The following is a 17,699-nucleotide window of genomic DNA, read 5'->3' on the forward strand; positions in this document are numbered from 1 at the left end:
TGTTTTGGGTTTGAGAAATCTGGCAACAAGTCATTCCTGCTGCTCTCTGAGCCCTGCCCCATACACAGGCCCCAGCCTTTCAAGGGGGAATTGCAGAGGACAAAAGACACGCAGGGAACAAATAGGGAAGGATGTCCCTGTCCCCCAAACAGGTGCCTTCCATCCTCACTGGCCTTCCTAATGTGTGTTTAGAGACACCGATGACCTTCTAGGGTGACAGAAATGATCTTTATTTTGGTCTGAGCAATGGTTACATGAATATAAACATTTGTCAAAATCCCTCAGGCCATGCGCTTAAGATTCATGCATGTATCCTGTATGTAAATTGCACTTCAGTAACGTACTGTTAATATTAAGAAGAAAAAAAACATTACCAGGAAGCAGGATCAGCAAACCAAATGGTACAGAGTCAGGTTCTTGGCTTTAGGGACTGTCAGTGCTGGGGGAACGGGGAAAGAGCGGCCGGGGGGGTGGGGTGGGGGGAGGGCTCACATGGAGGTCCGAGGAGGCCGCACTGAAAATGCCAGGTCTCGCCTCCACCCTGGGCAAGTCACCACCCCTCTCTGGGTCTCAGTTTCTTTATCTATAAATTGAAGAAATGATAGATCTGTGGTTTCCAGCTGGGAACTTACAAAAGAATACATACACTTGGGCTCTCTCCTACTTTCTGAATCATACATAGCATGGGTCTGGGGAAAAGAATCTGCATTGTGATAAGCTCCTTGGGTGATGGCAATGTTCTTCGAGGTCCAGGACCAACATTAGGAAACTGTGACCCATGTGCTTGTAAAGGCTCTGACCTTCAGCGGTAATAGTCCCTGGTTCTCTGAGCAAAAAACCCAGCAACATACAGCCAAGAGAAGGGTGGAAATCAATAGGGTGATCAAAGTTGGGGGCACAGGAAAGCTTCCCATCTTATACTCTCTCCAATGAAAAGCCTAAACCCAGACCTTAAATCTCGAAAGGGTGAGTCTATTCAGTTGTATAGTCTGCGAACTGCTCAAAGATACCCACGCAGGACAGTAAGGGCCAAGAACCATCTCATATCCCATTTGTCCAACCGTGTAGCCTAACGCAAGGCTGTAGCCACCTGGGGAGGAGAAGAAGGGGAAAGAGTTGCTTTCCTCAAAATTCATCCACCAGGGTAAGGGGTGCCTTTTCCTAATTCTGACAAAGGTGCTGCAATGGTCTGCAAAAAGACCAAGGGTCAGAAAATGCTCATGGTCTTTCAACAAAGCAGGTGTTTTTAGCCCAGCCTCCCTAAAAACAAGAGGAAAGTGATCTGATATTCAAGGCACCACCTGTCCTGCCTCTTGCCATTGGTCCGCACCTTCATCCCAGCACTCCTTGTCACTTGCCCTTCCCCAGACACTACGTGCTTTCTGTCCCTCCATGGTCTGGTCACGCTGCTCCGCCAGCTACCAAAGTTCTCACCGGTCAACTACCCGGTCATCCGCGCCTTCCACAGCAGAATCAACCCTCCGGCCACGCCCCAGTGCCCAGCACAGAGGATGGAGCTGTGAGAAGCAGGCAGCATGTTCCAGGCCCAGAAAGGCCGTATGATTTTGTCTGACGATGATTAAAACACTAATTACAATACAGCATGAGCAAGGAGCCCGTGTAGCAGGGGGCACGCTGTCTGTTAATTACAAAACTAATACAGCGCTGCCTAAAAATAGTCCAGCTTCCTCCCCAGCTGATCTATAAATCCAAGAGTAATGAAACCTGAATTCAAAGCTCTCCTGGGTTGGTCTCGCCCTCATTCCTATGATGTACTATGATACACTTCGCACATTCCTATGATACACTTCACACTCAGAGAGCATTAAGGTAACAGGGCATTCATTAAAACTTTCTGCAGCACCTAATTCCACAGACTACCAGTTGGACAGAACTTCCTTTTCCCAGATCCACTTCTCTGGTCTTCTTTGCTCTTTGGGAGGCCTAAGAACCCCTCGGGGCCAATGCTTGGAGCACCTGTTGTCATGCTCCTGCCACCCCCCCCCAAGGTAAGGCTGGAGATTTCCTCCCAGGACCAGGCCGGGTGGGGGATCAGTCACACAGCAGGTGCAGCTGGGGCTGTGCTCAGTCCTGAAGGTCAGCATGAAGGTCAGCCACCAACACAGAGACAGCATGGTGAGTTGAGCGAGGAGCTGGGCCCTATTGGAGGTGCTGACCCACATTTGTCTAGCTCTAAAATGGCACAATCACAATGCCACTGGGACTGATAGCCTACTCTTCTGAGAGAGGGTGGAGCAGAGTGACTGAGCATGGGGTCTGGAGCCACGAGACTCTGCCCCTTACTAGACGTATCACTTCAGGCAAAGTGCTTAATTCTCTGCCTCAGTTTCCCATCTGTAAAATGGGGCAACCCCATAGGGTTGTTGTAAGGACTAAATGAACAGGAGTCAGTAAAATGCCTAGCACATAGTAATGGCTCAAATGATTGGATTATTATTAGCACCACTAGTCCTAGCCCTGCAAATGACTGTATTATGATCACTAGTACTAGTCCTGCAAATGATACTACCGCTACCTGTACTGGTCCTCTGTCTCCATCACGACCACTGCTACGACCTGCTGACCTGCCAGCTGGGCAGCCAGGAAGGTAAACAGACTGTCCCAGCACTGAGAAGCACACTGGCCGGGGCAGGCAGGGTGGTAGGACCCTGCGCACTGCAGAAGCCCATTCAAGGCACAGAGGGAACCCTGAGGCAAGAGGGCCCGAGGGGAGGGAGACAGGGCTAAGGCAGGGAGGACTTATCTGCTGGAGGTCCCCAGAGGACCACACAGAGTCAACACCATCCCTTGGCACCTCCTCCATCCCCCAGAGGCAGGCATGAGGCATGAGGCCTGAGGTTACGGGGAAAGGATTCTCAGTCCCCCCCCCCCCCCAATTTGTTCTGACCTATGCCTTCACTTCATCCCTGCTGTCATCACCTTCCTGCCCCAGCTGCCTGGGCCAAGAGGCCAGCTCCTGATGGGCCTCCCTGTCCCTTGCTGCCTCACTGAGCCTCTAGCCTCGGGACCCAAGGTATGTCCCCAAACATCCCCACGAAGCTGTCGGTTCGTCTATGCACAGTTCGGGTAGAGGGTGGGGCTGCACCTCACACTGGGGGGACTGTACCCCACAGACCCCAGCCCCACCTGCTGCTTCCTGGGACCCTTGCTTCATTCTGGCGCCTCCCCCCTCAGTCACACAGGACATCCCCCTGGGAGGGGGGTAGGGGAAGAAGAGCGATACCCTTTCCACCCAACTCCAGCCCCCCCACCAACCAGCAGAGCCGTGGCACCCACCTCAGACCCAGGCTCCTCCCTGCCTCGGCCCACGATATCCCCAGCACTGACTTCCAAACTGAGCTCTCTGCCACTTAACCATACCTTCTTCTGTGTGGGGAGGGGGGCTTAATTCCTTCCTGCCCACCGCCATCCTTCCTGCCACGGGAGAACACCCTCCCGGGTGCCAGGAGGGCATTTAGGGCTCAAGGAACACTTGCAGGACGGACACACACTCTAGACTTCAAGTCCCACTCAAGCCACGGAAAGACAGAAATGAGGTGAAGGGGAGCCCTGGCTGCCTGACCCCAGGGAGCAAACCAGCCACTGGCTCGTCTCCAACAGAGACACGTTCCCATCCCTCCCCAGCCAGCCCCTCTTCATTCCTCTCTTCTGCTTCCCGCAGCGGAAGTGCCGGAAGTGCCGGTGGTCAGAGAAATGCCAGGAAGTCTGCAGGAGCCCGGTGAGAAGAGGAGAGCCTTTAGATCTAACCCAGACACACGCAGGGGAAAAGAGAAAAAAAAACAACCAAGAAGGAAAGCCCTTGGAACAGGGAGCGTGGGCCCGGACTAAAGCTCCAAACCTAAGGTAATGGCAAGAATTATTTTTGAAAATTAAGGGCCGAAGTGTCATTCTGGACGCAGGACCTCTAAGTCATGTAAATCCTACTGGGATGTGGTACATCTTGGGATTTTTCCTCCAAAAATCAAAAATCAGTGATCAGCTGTGGTGTTTGTGAAAACAGAGTCTTGCTGCCTCACTTTGCCTCACCGTGAAGTGGAAAATGTATAGAAATGAACACTGGGGAGCTGGCGCTGGCATGACGTTGCAGAAGGAATGTTCGATGACTCGGCAAAATCACGGCAACTTGTGGGTAAATGGGAAGAAATCGGCTCTGAGGCAGGCCTGCAGAAGGATCTGGTTTCTGGAGCAACAAAAGGGGGTCTGAGATGAGCAAGGCCTCTCAGTGAGGCTGAGATGATGCATCTGGCAAGTGGGTTAGCTGATTTCTAATCCCCACCCCCACCCCAGTGGTCAATCTACATACTGCCAAGGGCTCCCAGGAGACCTCTCCTCCACTGACGTTCAGGGCGGACCCTGATTCTTGGGGAATCAGGGAGAGGTAGAAATAGAGGCCAGCTTGCGGGACAGAAGAATGGGAACCCTAAGGAAGAACACCCCACAACTGGAGAGGCAGCCTGGCACTCCGGACAGAACACGATCTGTGCTTCCAGAAGGAGGGGTGGTCAAGGCAAACTGTGGCCAGGGATTAAAGCCCCTGTCAGAGAGTATTCCCAAAAGGTGGGTCAAGGTCAAAACCCCAATTTTCCAGATAGCAGTGATGTAAGGGATCAGGGGGTCCAAAGCTGTTCAGTGTGGGCCCAGTCTCAGGACACAGAGAACGGAACTGTTATGTAAGATGAGACGGAGCCCCAGATGTCCCCAGGGTACAGTCGCTTGCGGCCAGTGGTTGGCATGGGTCACCCGAGAGAGCGAACTTCTCAGCAGCCTTCACCTCCACCCTGCGGCACATAATTCTAATGAGCAGAAATCATGCCTCAGACAGAAATACACCTGGAGTGGAGGACGGGGCCCGGAGACCACCCTGTCCCTCTGCTCTAACTCTTGCTCACCAGGTGGTCATTGGCCTCCTGAGAAGACCTCCTCACACACTAAAAGACCCCTGTGCCAATAACCCTTACCAAGCATTTTGCCAGGGAAAACAGCAGGGTAACCTCAGTCTGGATTCTGGTAAATTTGCTACCCATTGGAATGATCAGATAAATCTGAGCATATAATACAAACCTGTAGCACAACAGCAGCCTAGCCAGCAGACAGGGGCCAAGCAACCAGTCCTTTTCTTTTTTAGTAGATGGATACAGAGACAAGGGACAGGTGGATGGATATACAGAGGGATAGATGAATGGATGGATGGATGGACAGACAGGTGAATGGATGGATGGACAGACAGGTGAATGGATGGATGGATGGATGGATGGATGGATGGATGGATGGATGGACAGGTGGACAGATAGGTGGACAGACAGATGGATGGATGGATTGATGGACAGAAAAGACTGACGGATGGATGGATAAATGGACAAATGGATGGGTGAATGGATGGATGGACTAATACTTTAATGAGCCATAGAAGCCTCCATTTAATTATCCAATCAGTGAATACTATTCAGAAGGATGATGACAGGCCCCCAGAAAGCCTACATCTGGCTTGGGAGCTGGAAATACAATCGTGAAAAGATAACACGTGAGTGTGGGTCTCTGTAGTCACATGCACCTCCTCCTTCACGCCCTTCCCCTGAAAGAGTTGAATACTCCCACTGGGAGACAAATGAGCACATAAAGAGACCTGAGAAAACAGAGCTCTGTCTTTGAAAGAATCCTGGGAGTTAGGGACAAGACGCTGGGCTGCGCGGAGGCCTCTGTCAAGCAGTGGAGATACCCATTATTTCGGGAAGGATGCAGGTGTGTGTGTGTGTGTGTGTGTGTGTGCGCACACGCGCGTGCACACAGGCACATGTGCACAAGGGAGAAGGAAAAAAAGAGCCAATAGTTATTTCAGAGTAGGAAAAAGGCATGATAAAAAAAAAAAAAAAGACCAATCGATAGAGAAAGAATAGTTTTCTCAACAAGCAGCATGAGACAACAGGACATCCACACGGAAAAGAATGAGCCGGACTTGCACTTCACATCGGACGTCAGAATTAACCCAAAAAGATCACAGACCTAAAGGGAAGAACATCACAAAACTCTTAGAAAACATATGAATAAATCTTTGTGACCTTGGATGACGCCACAGTTTTTCAGCTATGACACAAAAGCACAAGCAATGAAATAATAAATAAAGAAGGATAAATTAGACTCCATCAAAATTTAAAACACTGGGCTTCGAAGAACATCATCAAGACAGTGAAATGACAGCCCATGGAATGGGAGAAAAGACTGCAAATCATGGATCTGGTAAGGGCTTAGTAACCAGGGCATATAAAGAATTCTTACAACTCAGCAATAAAAGGACACATCACCAAATTAGGAAACGAGCAAACATTCGAAGAGACATTTCTCCAAAGAAAACATACAATTGGCACAAGCCCTTGGATGAACAGGTACACCTGGGCTTTTAACACGACAAAGCGCGTGAAAAGATGTTCGACATCCTTAGTCATTAAGGAAATGCAAATCAAAACCACAGTGAGACGACACTTCACATCCACCAGGGCAGCTATGATCAAAAAGACACACCATACCACGTGTCGGTGGGGATGTAGGGAAAATGGAACCCTCATACATTGCCGATGGGATTGTAAAATGGTGCTGCCACTTTGGAAAACAGCCTGGCAATTCCTCAAAAGATGAATACCATATAACCCAACAATTCTACTCCTAGGTACATATCCAAGAAAATTAAAGACATATGTCCACATGAAAACATATACATGAACACTCATGGTAGCATTATTTCATAACTGAAGTTTGGAAACAACCCATAAATGATCACCCAGTGGCTAATGGATACATTAAAATGCGGTATAACCATTTATTGGTTATAAAAAGGAAGAAAGCACTGATCCATGCTACAACATGAACCTTGAAAGCACTATACTAGGGGAAAGAAGCCAGACACAAAAGACCATGTATTATATAACTCCACTTATGTGAAATGTGCCAAATAGGCCAATCTATAGAGAAAGAAAGTAGATTAACTGTTGCCTAGGGCTGAGAGAGCTGGGGAGAAATAAGGAAGGACTGCAAATGGGTACAGGAGGTAATGGAAATGCTCTGGGTGGCACCGTTCTAGAAAATGATGCACCTAAGGGCGCCTGGGTGGCTTAATCGGTTTAGCGTCTGACTCTTGATTTCAGCTCGGGTCATGGTCTCAAGCCCCACATTGGGTTCCTCACTGGGCATGGAGCCTGCTTGGGATTCTCTCTCTCCCTCTGCCCCTCCCTGTCCCCTCCCTTGCGGGCAAGCTCTTTCTCTCTCTCTAAAATAAAATAAAATAAAATAAAATAAAATAAAATAAAATAAAATAAAATAAAATAAAATAAAATAAAAATAAAATAAAATAAGATAAAATAAGATAAAATAAGATAAAATAAGATAAAATAAGATAAAATAGAAAATGATGCATCTAGAAAATGTTCTGGATAATAGTGCTGGTTGCACAACATCGTGAATATATTAAAAGCCACCTACTTTATTTTTATTTTTTATTAAGTTTTTAATTTTAATTCCAGCATACCTAACATACAATGTTAAATTAGTTTCAGGCTTACAATCTAATGATTCAACAATTCCAGACATTACTCAGTGCTCATTATGACAAGTGCACTCCTTAATGCCCATCACCTCTTCCTCTTTCACCCATCCACCCACTCACCTCCCCTCTGGTGACCCTCAGTTTGTTTTCTATAGTAGAGTCTGTTTCTTGGTTTGTCTCTCTCTCTCTCTCTTTTTCCTTTGTTCCTTTGTTTCTTAAATCCCACATACGAGTGAAATCAGAAAAAGCTGCCTACTTTAAAAGGGTGAATTTTGTGGCATGTGAATTATATCTCAATAAAGCTTTTATTTTAGAGAAATTCTAGGGGAAGAGCTAGAGATGAGGACCCATGCAGGGCCACAGCACATACGTAGTTGGCCTGGCTGAAGACAAGAGAAGAAAGACCAAGAGGAAGTGCGAGAGAAGTCAGATGGAAGGGCGCGTCTCAGGAGCCGATCCCCCACTCTGTCTGGATTCACATCTCTTAGGGCAAAGGAATAACAGATCCCCCGAATGAGACTATTTTCTTCTGGATGTGACTCTGGACACCACCTGCCTCAGACACCTGAACTCCGTCACCACCTTCTGGTCCCATGGCAGGGACACACGTAAGGGTCCATTTTACACGAATTCCCCTGCCTCGGTTGGTTGAGGCAGTATTTTTCTGGAGCCATAACTTCTTGTGGTTTTCTCCTCATGTCTTGAACCTCAAGTTCCCGAGAGTCGGTCTGAGTCCCCAGGCCAGCCATCTATGCTCAGTACCATAGTATGACACAGGGACCCTGGGCAGACCCCTCTCCTGCCGGGTCACTGACAGGGAAGAGAGGCCTTGACTCAGGCCCGACGCTGTGCCTGAGTCAGACCTCCCCCCTCACGCCTTCCACATGTCCCTCTGATCAGATTCACTCTTGGTGGCTTTTCATGAGCGGGTACAACGATTTCTCTTCAGTAATTCCCCTCAAGACACTCTCCTGGAGGCACCGTATCCACATTCCCTAGGGCGGCTGGCAACAAAAAGGGCTCGAATATCACACATCCCCATAAGTGGCTCTCCAGATTTTAAGAACAATTAGCAATTTCCACCTTTTAGAATACTATTCCCTTGTTGGAGAAAGCCAAAACCCAAAACCAGACGAGACACAAGCCCTGAAATCCCCAAACACCAAGCTTATGAGGCAGACTAGGGAATGGCAGATGACAACAGAAGAATTCTAAAAGGTACAGCTGAGCAGACCAAATCCTAACCTATGTCCTTTTTCTCTTTGCTCTGTTTGTGTCACACATAAATCCTGTACTTGGGCCTCCACGGGCCCATGTCTTACTTGGTTTTGCTGGAAACTGAGTGTTCGCGATTAAACAGCTCTGCCTTGGCTGGCACAGTGAATCTGGAAAACAGGAGTCCCCGTTCAGAGGCGGCTTTTCGCCTACTTATTCTGGCGTTTGTGTTGGCTGAAGTAGAGACCCGCAGAGAAAGGGGACCCAGAAAGCGAGGACAGCAGTGAGACAGGCCCCGGATGAGGATGCCAGTGAGAGGTAGGGCAAACGGGCAAAGCTCTTCAGATGAACAAAAGCCTCATCTCAGAAAAAGGCTGGGAGGTACCCGTGGGCCCCGCTTCCCACAACTCTTGAGAAATACTTATGTGTTTCTGGCTTTCCAATAAAAATGGCCAGGGGAGGAGAAGGGAAAGCACCATGCTGAACAGCAGAGGCTGGTGGCTGGCCTGGCAAAGCCCCAAAGGCCACATGTCTGCCCTTCCAAAGGTCAGCACTGCCCCGGGCAGCCTGGGTGCGAGTGACCGCACCCCCACAGCTCCCAGAAGGCAGGCTCCCGAGCCGGGGCAGGCGGGCACGCCTGGGGGCCCTGCACGCGGCCACTGCTGCCCAAGGTCAGCGAGAGACCATCCACAAGCCCCAATTGTTCTTCGGCAAGTTCTCTCTGAGGCCAATTGTTCCACGAGGCACGTTTCTCCAGCTCAGGGCCCGCCTAGCATGCCCTGGGCCCTCCACAAACGTGTGTTGTGGGCTTCCCGGGATGAAACAGCAAGGCTGAGATTGGGCAAAGCACTCTCATTTCCTAAGGCCTTGATGCAGACAAGCACCCTTCCTTGGGCAGTCTCCCTCAGAAGGAGAAGACGGCCGGAGTGGTTATTTATTCCAGATAACCAGACCTGGGGGCCGGGGCCACAGCCCAGAGCGGACGCATGCACAAAATAGCTTTCGTAAAACTGCACGCCGGGCAGGTGGCATTTGTGTGGGTCAGGGCTGGGGAGCCGAGAACACACCAGGAGAACAGAACTAGACTAAGAGGCTGGGTCTCCACAGACCCTCCCTCCCCTCATGGGACGAGAGGGGCTTCTTGGGGGGCGGGGGGCACATGGATAAATAAATGTGCCTCTGGCTGATTCTCAGGCTTGGAGGTGCTCACTCAGTTCTACTCACAGTGCACTGCTGAAATCCCACTGTATCATCTTTGAACCCCCTGAAGGCAAAAGAAAAGTGAAAATTAATCTAATTAAAGTCGACAGTGTTCACAGTAAGGAAAATTCTGGTATTTTGCCAAGAGTCCCTCTCCCCAGCCAGCGCCAGGCTCTGTGGGTAAAGGGCATGAGGTGGGGAGCCGGATGGGCCCAAGCTGGAGTTCTGGCTCTGTCACTCAGCTGTGTCACTGTGGAGACATCTATCCAAGGGGCAAAAGTGACACTTACCTTACAGAACTGCTCTGAGGATACAAGATGCAAAGCATAAAGCCCTTCAGTGGGTATTAAACACTCAGTAAAAGTTAGCCCCCTACGCCCCATTGGGCTTGAGCCCTACCCACCACCCCCAGTGGGTGCCTATGCTCCCAGATCCTGCCCCCAGGAATCCTGGCAACAGAGGCGGGACTTGCTGTATCTCGAGGTGGGAGCTCCAGGGAGGGAAGTGCCCAAAACCCTGCTGAACCCAGCTGCCAAGGCCTTCCATGGCTATTACCATCTTATCGCATTTGAACCTCACAGCAGCCAGCGAGGCAGGTAGGCGACCGGCTGATACTTCTATTTCCCTCATTTTGGATTCAGAGAGGGAGTGAGTCTTGGGCTAGGTCACACAGGAAGTTACCCCAAAAGCTGGGTCTCTGACAGTCCAGTGCTCTGCCTCATGATATGGAGTATCCAGATGTTCTCCTACATTCCCTATGTGGATGGAATAGTAGCCACACTTCCCAGCATGCAAACAGATGTTCAGCATGCAGCAGAAGCGACATTATGTCTGTTCCAGGCTTGAGCCTGAAGAAGGCCTAGAAGTTTTGCTTTTCTGTTCTGAGGGGAGCCAGCCATCTTGAAATAAGTCCAACTGCACTGAGACCACCATGTTGGAAGGAAGTCCAAGCTAACCACATAGAGAGATACTACATAGAGATGCCACAGAGATGCCTCATAGAGATATCACAGAGATACCACTTAGAGATGCCACACAGAGATACCATTTAGCAACACCACATAGAGATATCACATAAAGAAGAATAAAGGGTCTCAGGGGGATTCTCTCTCTAATGGTTCTGTTTCGGAAAAATCTGCCTAGCCCAGGCTCATGGGGGCCAGGAGCAAACATGATTTGCCTTCGACCCCTCAGTCTGCAGTGTCCAGCTCAGACTATCAGGAAAACACCCAAACGTCCAGAAATGGAGGATGGGCAAATAAACTGCAGCACAGCCATATAACAGAATATTACACACTTGGAAAAAACCCAAAGAGGATCACTATGTGCTGATGTGGGCGAGGTCTACAGAATATTCTGACAGGTGCAAGGACCGAGGTACAGGAGAGCATTTTCAGTATGTTCCCTTTAATGTAAGAAAAGGGAAAAAAATATATTCCTTGTAGTGCATGAAGAAATATGAAAGAAACAAAATATTATTAAAAGTGCTACCTGGGGTGCCTGGGTGACTCAGTTGGTTAAGTGGCTGCCTTTGGCTCAGGTCATGATCCCAGGGTCCTGGGATCGAGCCCCGCATTGGGCTCCTCGCTCAGAGGGGAGTCTGCTTCTCCTTCTCTCTCTGCCTGCCGCTCCCCCTGCTTGTGCTCTCTCTCTGTCAAATAAATAAATAAATAAATAAAATCTTAAAAAAAAAAACAAACAGTCCTCCCCTATTGTGATTATGTTGATTATGCTTTTTTTAAGGGTTCTTATCTCTCATATATATACTGAATTATTTATAAGTGAAATAATATGGTGTCTGGGATTTGCTTCAAGTAATCCATGGATAGACCAGTGAACAGCAGAAAAGAATCAAGCCTGCCACGAGATGATATTTGAGGAAGCTGGGTGATGGGCACACCGTGGTTCGTTATACTAATCTGTCTACTTTTACATCTGTTTGAAATTTTCAATGTAAGTTTAAAAAAAAAATTGTTACTTCTAGGAGGAGGTAGGGCAAGAAGGAAGGGCGGTGTGGGTGGATGGGGACAAAATGCAAACAATACTTGCAAAGGTCAGAGTATATCTTTTCTTTAATCATTGAGGCGAAATTCACATAACATGAAATTAACCATTTTAGGCATGTTAAAGTGAGCAAGTCAGTGGCATTTAGAACCTTCACAATGTTGTGCAGCCACTACCTCTATCTAGTTCCAGAGCATTTTTCAAAAAGATTTTATTTATTTATTTATCCGTTTATTTATTTATTTACTTACTGTACAGAGACAGAGAGAGAGTGTGTGTGAGTGGGGGGAGGGGCAGAGGGAGAGGAAGAGTCTCAAGCAGACTGCCTGCTGAGCGCAGAGCCTGACTTGGGGCTCAATCCCGTGACCCTGAGATCGTGACTTGAGCCAAAATCAAGAGTCAGACACTCAACCAACTGAGCCACCCAGGCGCCCCTAGTTCCAAAGCATTTTTATTAACACCAAAAGAACCCCCCCACCTCCCACCCCATACCCATCAAGTGATTATTTCCTCTCCCCCCCCACCTCCCACCCCATACCCATCAAGTGATTATTTCCTCTCCCCCCCCACCTCCTCGCCCCTGCTAACCTCCTCTCTTCATTCTGTCTCTATGGGTTTACCTACTCCTGGCAGCTCATATAAATGGAATCAGACAACATGTAACTTTTGTGTCTGCTGCTTTCATTTAGCGTCACGTTTCTGAAGTGCATCCACACTGAAGCCTGTCAGCACCTCATTGCTTTTTACGGGAACTAATATTCTCTCATACGGATACACCACATTTTATGTATCCATTCATTCATTGGGTTTTTTTTTTTTATCCATTCATTGATTTGTTGATGGAACATTGGTATTGCTTCCAGAGCATGTCCTTTTATTTTGACTTTATTTGCAAATTCTGTTAGATACTGCATGTAGACCACAGAGAAAGCAAGAAAAGAGACACGGGGCAGATTCATTAAAAAGTTAGGAAGCTTGGAAGAAAATAGAAAGCATTCAAAAGTAAAAGGAAAATGGATAAGAAATTATAATTACTTGTATTTGAGTTACGTGGTTATGCCATACAGTATATATATATATATATCCCCCCCCCCCAAAAAAAAAAGCAGGAAAGCACTTGAGAACCTGTTTGGGAGTCTGAGCTGGATTAGGAGATGGGGCTGGATGATGAGGGTCTCCACCCCAGGCTGGAGCCAAGCCAGGCGTGGGCACATCTATCCCTGTCACCAAGTTCCTTATCTCTCCAGTGAAGGGGAAGGCTGGGTTTTCTACTTCTTACTCCAGCAAGAGTTAGGGGCAGTTTCCAGGGAGGTAGCTTGTGGAGCAGGACAGCCAGTGGAATTCTGTTCCCCGTTTTGTGTCCTGGGCCTCGGACTAAGAACTGTTTTGTACTGCTGTTTCTGTTGCTTTACAACAAAAGGTCTCTACAGACTATTATGGGAGAAAGAACTCTCGGCTTGGAGTCAAAAGGCCAGTTTTTAAATTGCAGCTCTGACCCTGGATGAGTACCTGCCCATTTTCCAGATGGAAAAAATAATTCTGGCTCCTTCTGCATCTGGGAATATTAGATGGTTCACAGGTCCTTAAGGCTTTGAGCTCTTCAGTAGAAAGATGGCTGAAATCACAAGGGGGTATTATGATCCCTGTGACCGGGGCGAGTGCAGTGGAGACTCTGAGAGAAGTCAGTAAATATAATCGAGCTCAGAAAAGTTATCTAATCTGCCAGACTTTACCGAGGGGAAGAAGAGAGTCTGCGAAGCTCCCAAGCTACTTATCACCACCATGAACTCACAGGTATATAGTTCTGTACGGTCCATAGTCTCATTTGACCCTTGTCTCAATTCTGCCAGGGTAGGAGTATCCCCTTTCTGAAGAGAGAGAAACTGAGGCTCGAAGAAGATAAGGAAGGTAAGAAGGGGGACGAGACCTCCAGCCCACGCAGTCCCGCTCTTCTCTGAGATGTATCCAAGTACAACCTGCTTGGTCACCTGGGCTTGCTGGTAGCTACTCAGAATTGGAGTTCCCTCTGTGTCACGGTCTCAATTCATCAGCCCCTTCAGCCGCGTCCCCTATGTGCCGTGCAGGGCTGCGTGCTGCAGACAAAGAGACGGCACGTGGGGCCAGGCTCTCAGGGAGCTGCTGGTCCTCCACGGCTCACTCTTACAAGAGGCCATGGCAGAGGCTGATGGCGGATACTCTGTATCCATTCTCCCGTTCAGAACCTTCGGTAATTGCTCAGCTGCAAAGTGACATTTCCCAGACTCTCTTGCACATGGGGTGGCCCAGTGAAAAGTGATCCCAGTTCCTCCTCCTCCTTGCCCACGTGGCTGGTACTCCAGCCACCCTGTGGGACCATGAGGTGACCTTGAGTAACGGGGCTGCGGGCAAAGGATGGTGGAGCAAAATACTGGAAGTGGACTAGATTCCATGGAACCAGCATACCAGCTCAGGGCAGCCTACCTTTTATGCAGGAGATGAATAAGCCCCATCTTAAACAACCCTGGTTATTTCTCTGGCACTAAGCAATATGCAGGGTCTGGCTCCTTTGAGCTGGCGTATATACCCCTAATAGTAAAGCTGCCAGGCTCGGAAGAGATCTGCATGGGCAGGAAGGGGCAGAGGCAGCCACAGCTCAGAGAACAACCAGGCGGCCCGGTGGGAAGGACAAGGAGGCCATCTACACCTCACAGCAGAATCAAAGAACAAATCCTCCAGCTTGGATGCCAATAAGGGGTCCGAATGAGCCCTCGGAACACCACGTTAAGGGGTGGGGCCATGTCCAGACTCCCCAGCACTGTGGTCCCCCAGCCCAGGGGACCTGCTCGTCTCTCCAGCCCTAGTCCTCACCTCCTGCCACTGCCCTCTGACCCTGTGTCCTAAGAAGTAGCTGACTCACCCCTACCCACGTGCACGTTCTCACCACAGGGCCTTTGCACATCATGTGCCTTCCGGCTTAAGTACTCTCTCTCCACCTCTTGGCCAGAATGACCCTCCTCTGCACCCTTTGATTTAACTCTCAACATACTCCACCCTTCCATAAGGACCCTTTCCTGACTTCCCCAAGCCGGACCAGGCCCCCTCCAGAAACCCCCAGGCCCTGGGCTTTTCTCTTCACTCTGTGGGCCAATGTCTGTCCCCTCTACTAGTCTGCATATCCCTTCGAGGCAGGGATAAAGTACTTGACTTTCTTTTTTTTTAATCAGTTTTACTTTATTATTTTTTTAAGATTTTATTTATTTATTTGAGAGAAAGAATGAAGGCACAGCAGGGGGAGTGGCAGGCAGAGAGAGAGGGAGAAGGAGGGCTCCCCGCTGAGCAGGAGCCTGACATGGGGCTGGATCCCGAAACCCCAGGATCATGACCCGAGTGGAAGGCTTAACCAACTGAGCCACCCAGGCGCCCCCTTGACTTTCTTTTTTTTTTTTCACACTTGATAACTCATTTTATTAGCACAGTATAACCCTGATTCAAAAAACAATCAAGAAGACAAATTGTAGGCCGTAACATATATATTAAGAAAAAAACCCCACATACGGTAACAAAAACCCAGCAAAAGCAATCTAGCAATGTGTTTTAAAAATGTGTCTTGACCAAGTTGATTAATTAACATATAGTGTATTACTAGTTTCAGAGGCGGAGTTCCGTGATTCATCAGTACTTGATTTTCTACAACCACACTTAAAGGCTCTCCAGCTGGAGGAGACGACCTCCTCAGGACACAGCACAGTACTGTACACAGTAGCCTCTAAGCATTCACGAAGGAAGGGGACGCCTGGGTGGCTCAGTCGGTTAAGCATCTGCCTTTGGCTCAGGTCATGATCCCAGGGTTCTAGGATTGAGTCCCGCACGGGGCTCCCTGCTCAGTGGAGAGCCTGCTTCTCCCTCCACCTGCTTCTCCCCCTGCTTGTGCTCTCTGATGAATAAATAAATAAAACTTTTAAAAAATATTCACAAAGTAAGGACAGACTCAGAATCTAACACCTAGACAGCAACTGGCTGTATTAAACCCCAGTCTCCTCTGCCCCAGATGTCAAGTGTTCTTCTTTCTAGTAATTGCTGGCTTTTACGCTCTGAGAATCAGGACATGCTTCCCTGCAAATGGATCGGTCACACACATTCTTCCCTGGTTTTACATGCTCTGCCCTCTTGGCCTCACCATGCTCCCCCTCCCCCCAACTTGGGAATGAATGGGTAAGGAGCCTTGTTCAGATCTTTGCTTCCTCCCCTGTGCCGGGCAACGTGCTCCACTTACAGGAAGGACTGGAAGTTAGTCAGTCAATGTGGCCATGTTTACAGCTCTGGTGAGGGGAGTCGAATGTCTACAGGTTGAAATTGCTTGGAGGTTTGGCCAAAACTCCAGATTCACCGTTTGTCTCCCTGCCCTCTAAACTGACAGGGGACCAATCCCTGCCCCCGAGTGACAAGTCAAGAAGAACTAGGTTGCTGCCGGCACAGATCTAAGGCCCACCCCTAGGGCAGCAGGAGGTGTGACCCAGCCCCAGGCAGGGACCAGGTGGTCGGTGCCCCCCTCCCCAAGGCCACTCAGGTCCCTGCACACACTTAGCTAGAACAGAAGACCCTAGAGGCCCAGGAGTGTCTCAGCTGCTTTAACTGTCAGCTGTTGTGAACCGAACTGGTCTTTGGAGGAAGAAGGTTCAGCAAAATCTTAATTACAGGCTGTCCCTCTTGCTTTTAATGGCTAGGCTCTGAAAACGTAGTACTTTAATCACATGTTGTTAAATCAAATCACTTTTCTAAGTATACCAGTGAGGTTGGGTATGTAAAGGAAACCTGTTATGAAATCTTTTATAAAGCACGTTAATTGGGGGAGCTTGGGGGGACTCCATCGGTTAAGCGTCTGCCTTCGGCTCAGGTCATGATCCCGGGGTCTTAGGATCGAGTTCCACATTGGGCTCAATGCTCAGCGTGGAGCCTGCTTCTCCCTCTCCCTCTGCCATTCCCCATCCCCCACCCTAGCTTGTACTCTCTGGCTCTCTCTCTCTCTGTCAAATAAATAAGTAAAATCTTAAAAAAAAAATTAATTGGACTTTTTTGAAGTGTAGGGGTTCTTTCATTTACGAAATTTACTCAAGTGACTCTAATTCAAGTTTGCTGGGCATCTAGACCACTCACTCATCTATGTTCTCCTTGTCCATCTCTCAATGGGGTCCCCTGCCCCCAAATCAAATCTCTGGCAGCCCCCAGAAACTGCACAACTCTCACCCCTTTGCCTCCAGGAGTGTGCCTTTGCACTCAAAAGGGCGCATTCTGGCAATCCTGAATGAATGTGTTGTAGGCTGAATTATGTCTCCTCCACGTCCATTCATATGTCAAAGTCCTAATTCCCACTACCTCAGAACATGATGGCATTTGGCGATGGTGCCTATAAAGACGTAAGTAACGTAAAATGAGGTCATTAGGGTGGGCGCTAATCCATTGGGACTGGTCTCCTTGGAAGAAGAGAAGGTCAGGACATAGATAGACCCAGAACGAAGGCCACGTGAGGACACAGCAAGAAGTGGACATCACTGAGCCAAGGAGAGAGGCTCGGGAGAAGTCCTCCCTACCAACACCTTGATCTTGGACTTGCAGTTTCCAAATTGTGAGAAAATGAATCTCGGTGTTTGAAGCCCCCAGTGCGTGGCACTTCGTTAATGCAGTCCCGGCCGACGAATGCAGGACAGTCTGTCAGCGCCCTGTTTCATCTGTCGGGCTCCACTGCCGA

At 48.9% G+C, this 17,699-nt stretch overlaps 1 protein-coding gene across 10 annotated transcripts in view; it reads right to left on the reverse strand.

Moving 5' to 3' along the window:
- The window catches only part of CTIF (cap binding complex dependent translation initiation factor), a 285,846-nt gene that overhangs the window by 242,081 nt on the left and 26,066 nt on the right, over positions 1–17,699 (reverse strand). The window contains exon 2 of one of the 10 annotated variants that reach the window (XM_057313103.1): positions 11,462–11,621. The exons of the other annotated variants lie outside the window; for them this stretch is intronic. The gene's annotated coding sequence lies outside the window, so the exon portion shown is untranslated. The remainder of the gene's footprint in view (positions 1–11,461; positions 11,622–17,699) is intronic. 10 annotated transcript variants of the gene reach the window in all.

Source organism: Ursus arctos, unplaced genomic scaffold (genome assembly GCF_023065955.2).
Source record: "Ursus arctos isolate Adak ecotype North America unplaced genomic scaffold, UrsArc2.0 scaffold_17, whole genome shotgun sequence".
Taxonomy (NCBI): domain Eukaryota; kingdom Metazoa; phylum Chordata; class Mammalia; order Carnivora; family Ursidae; genus Ursus; species Ursus arctos.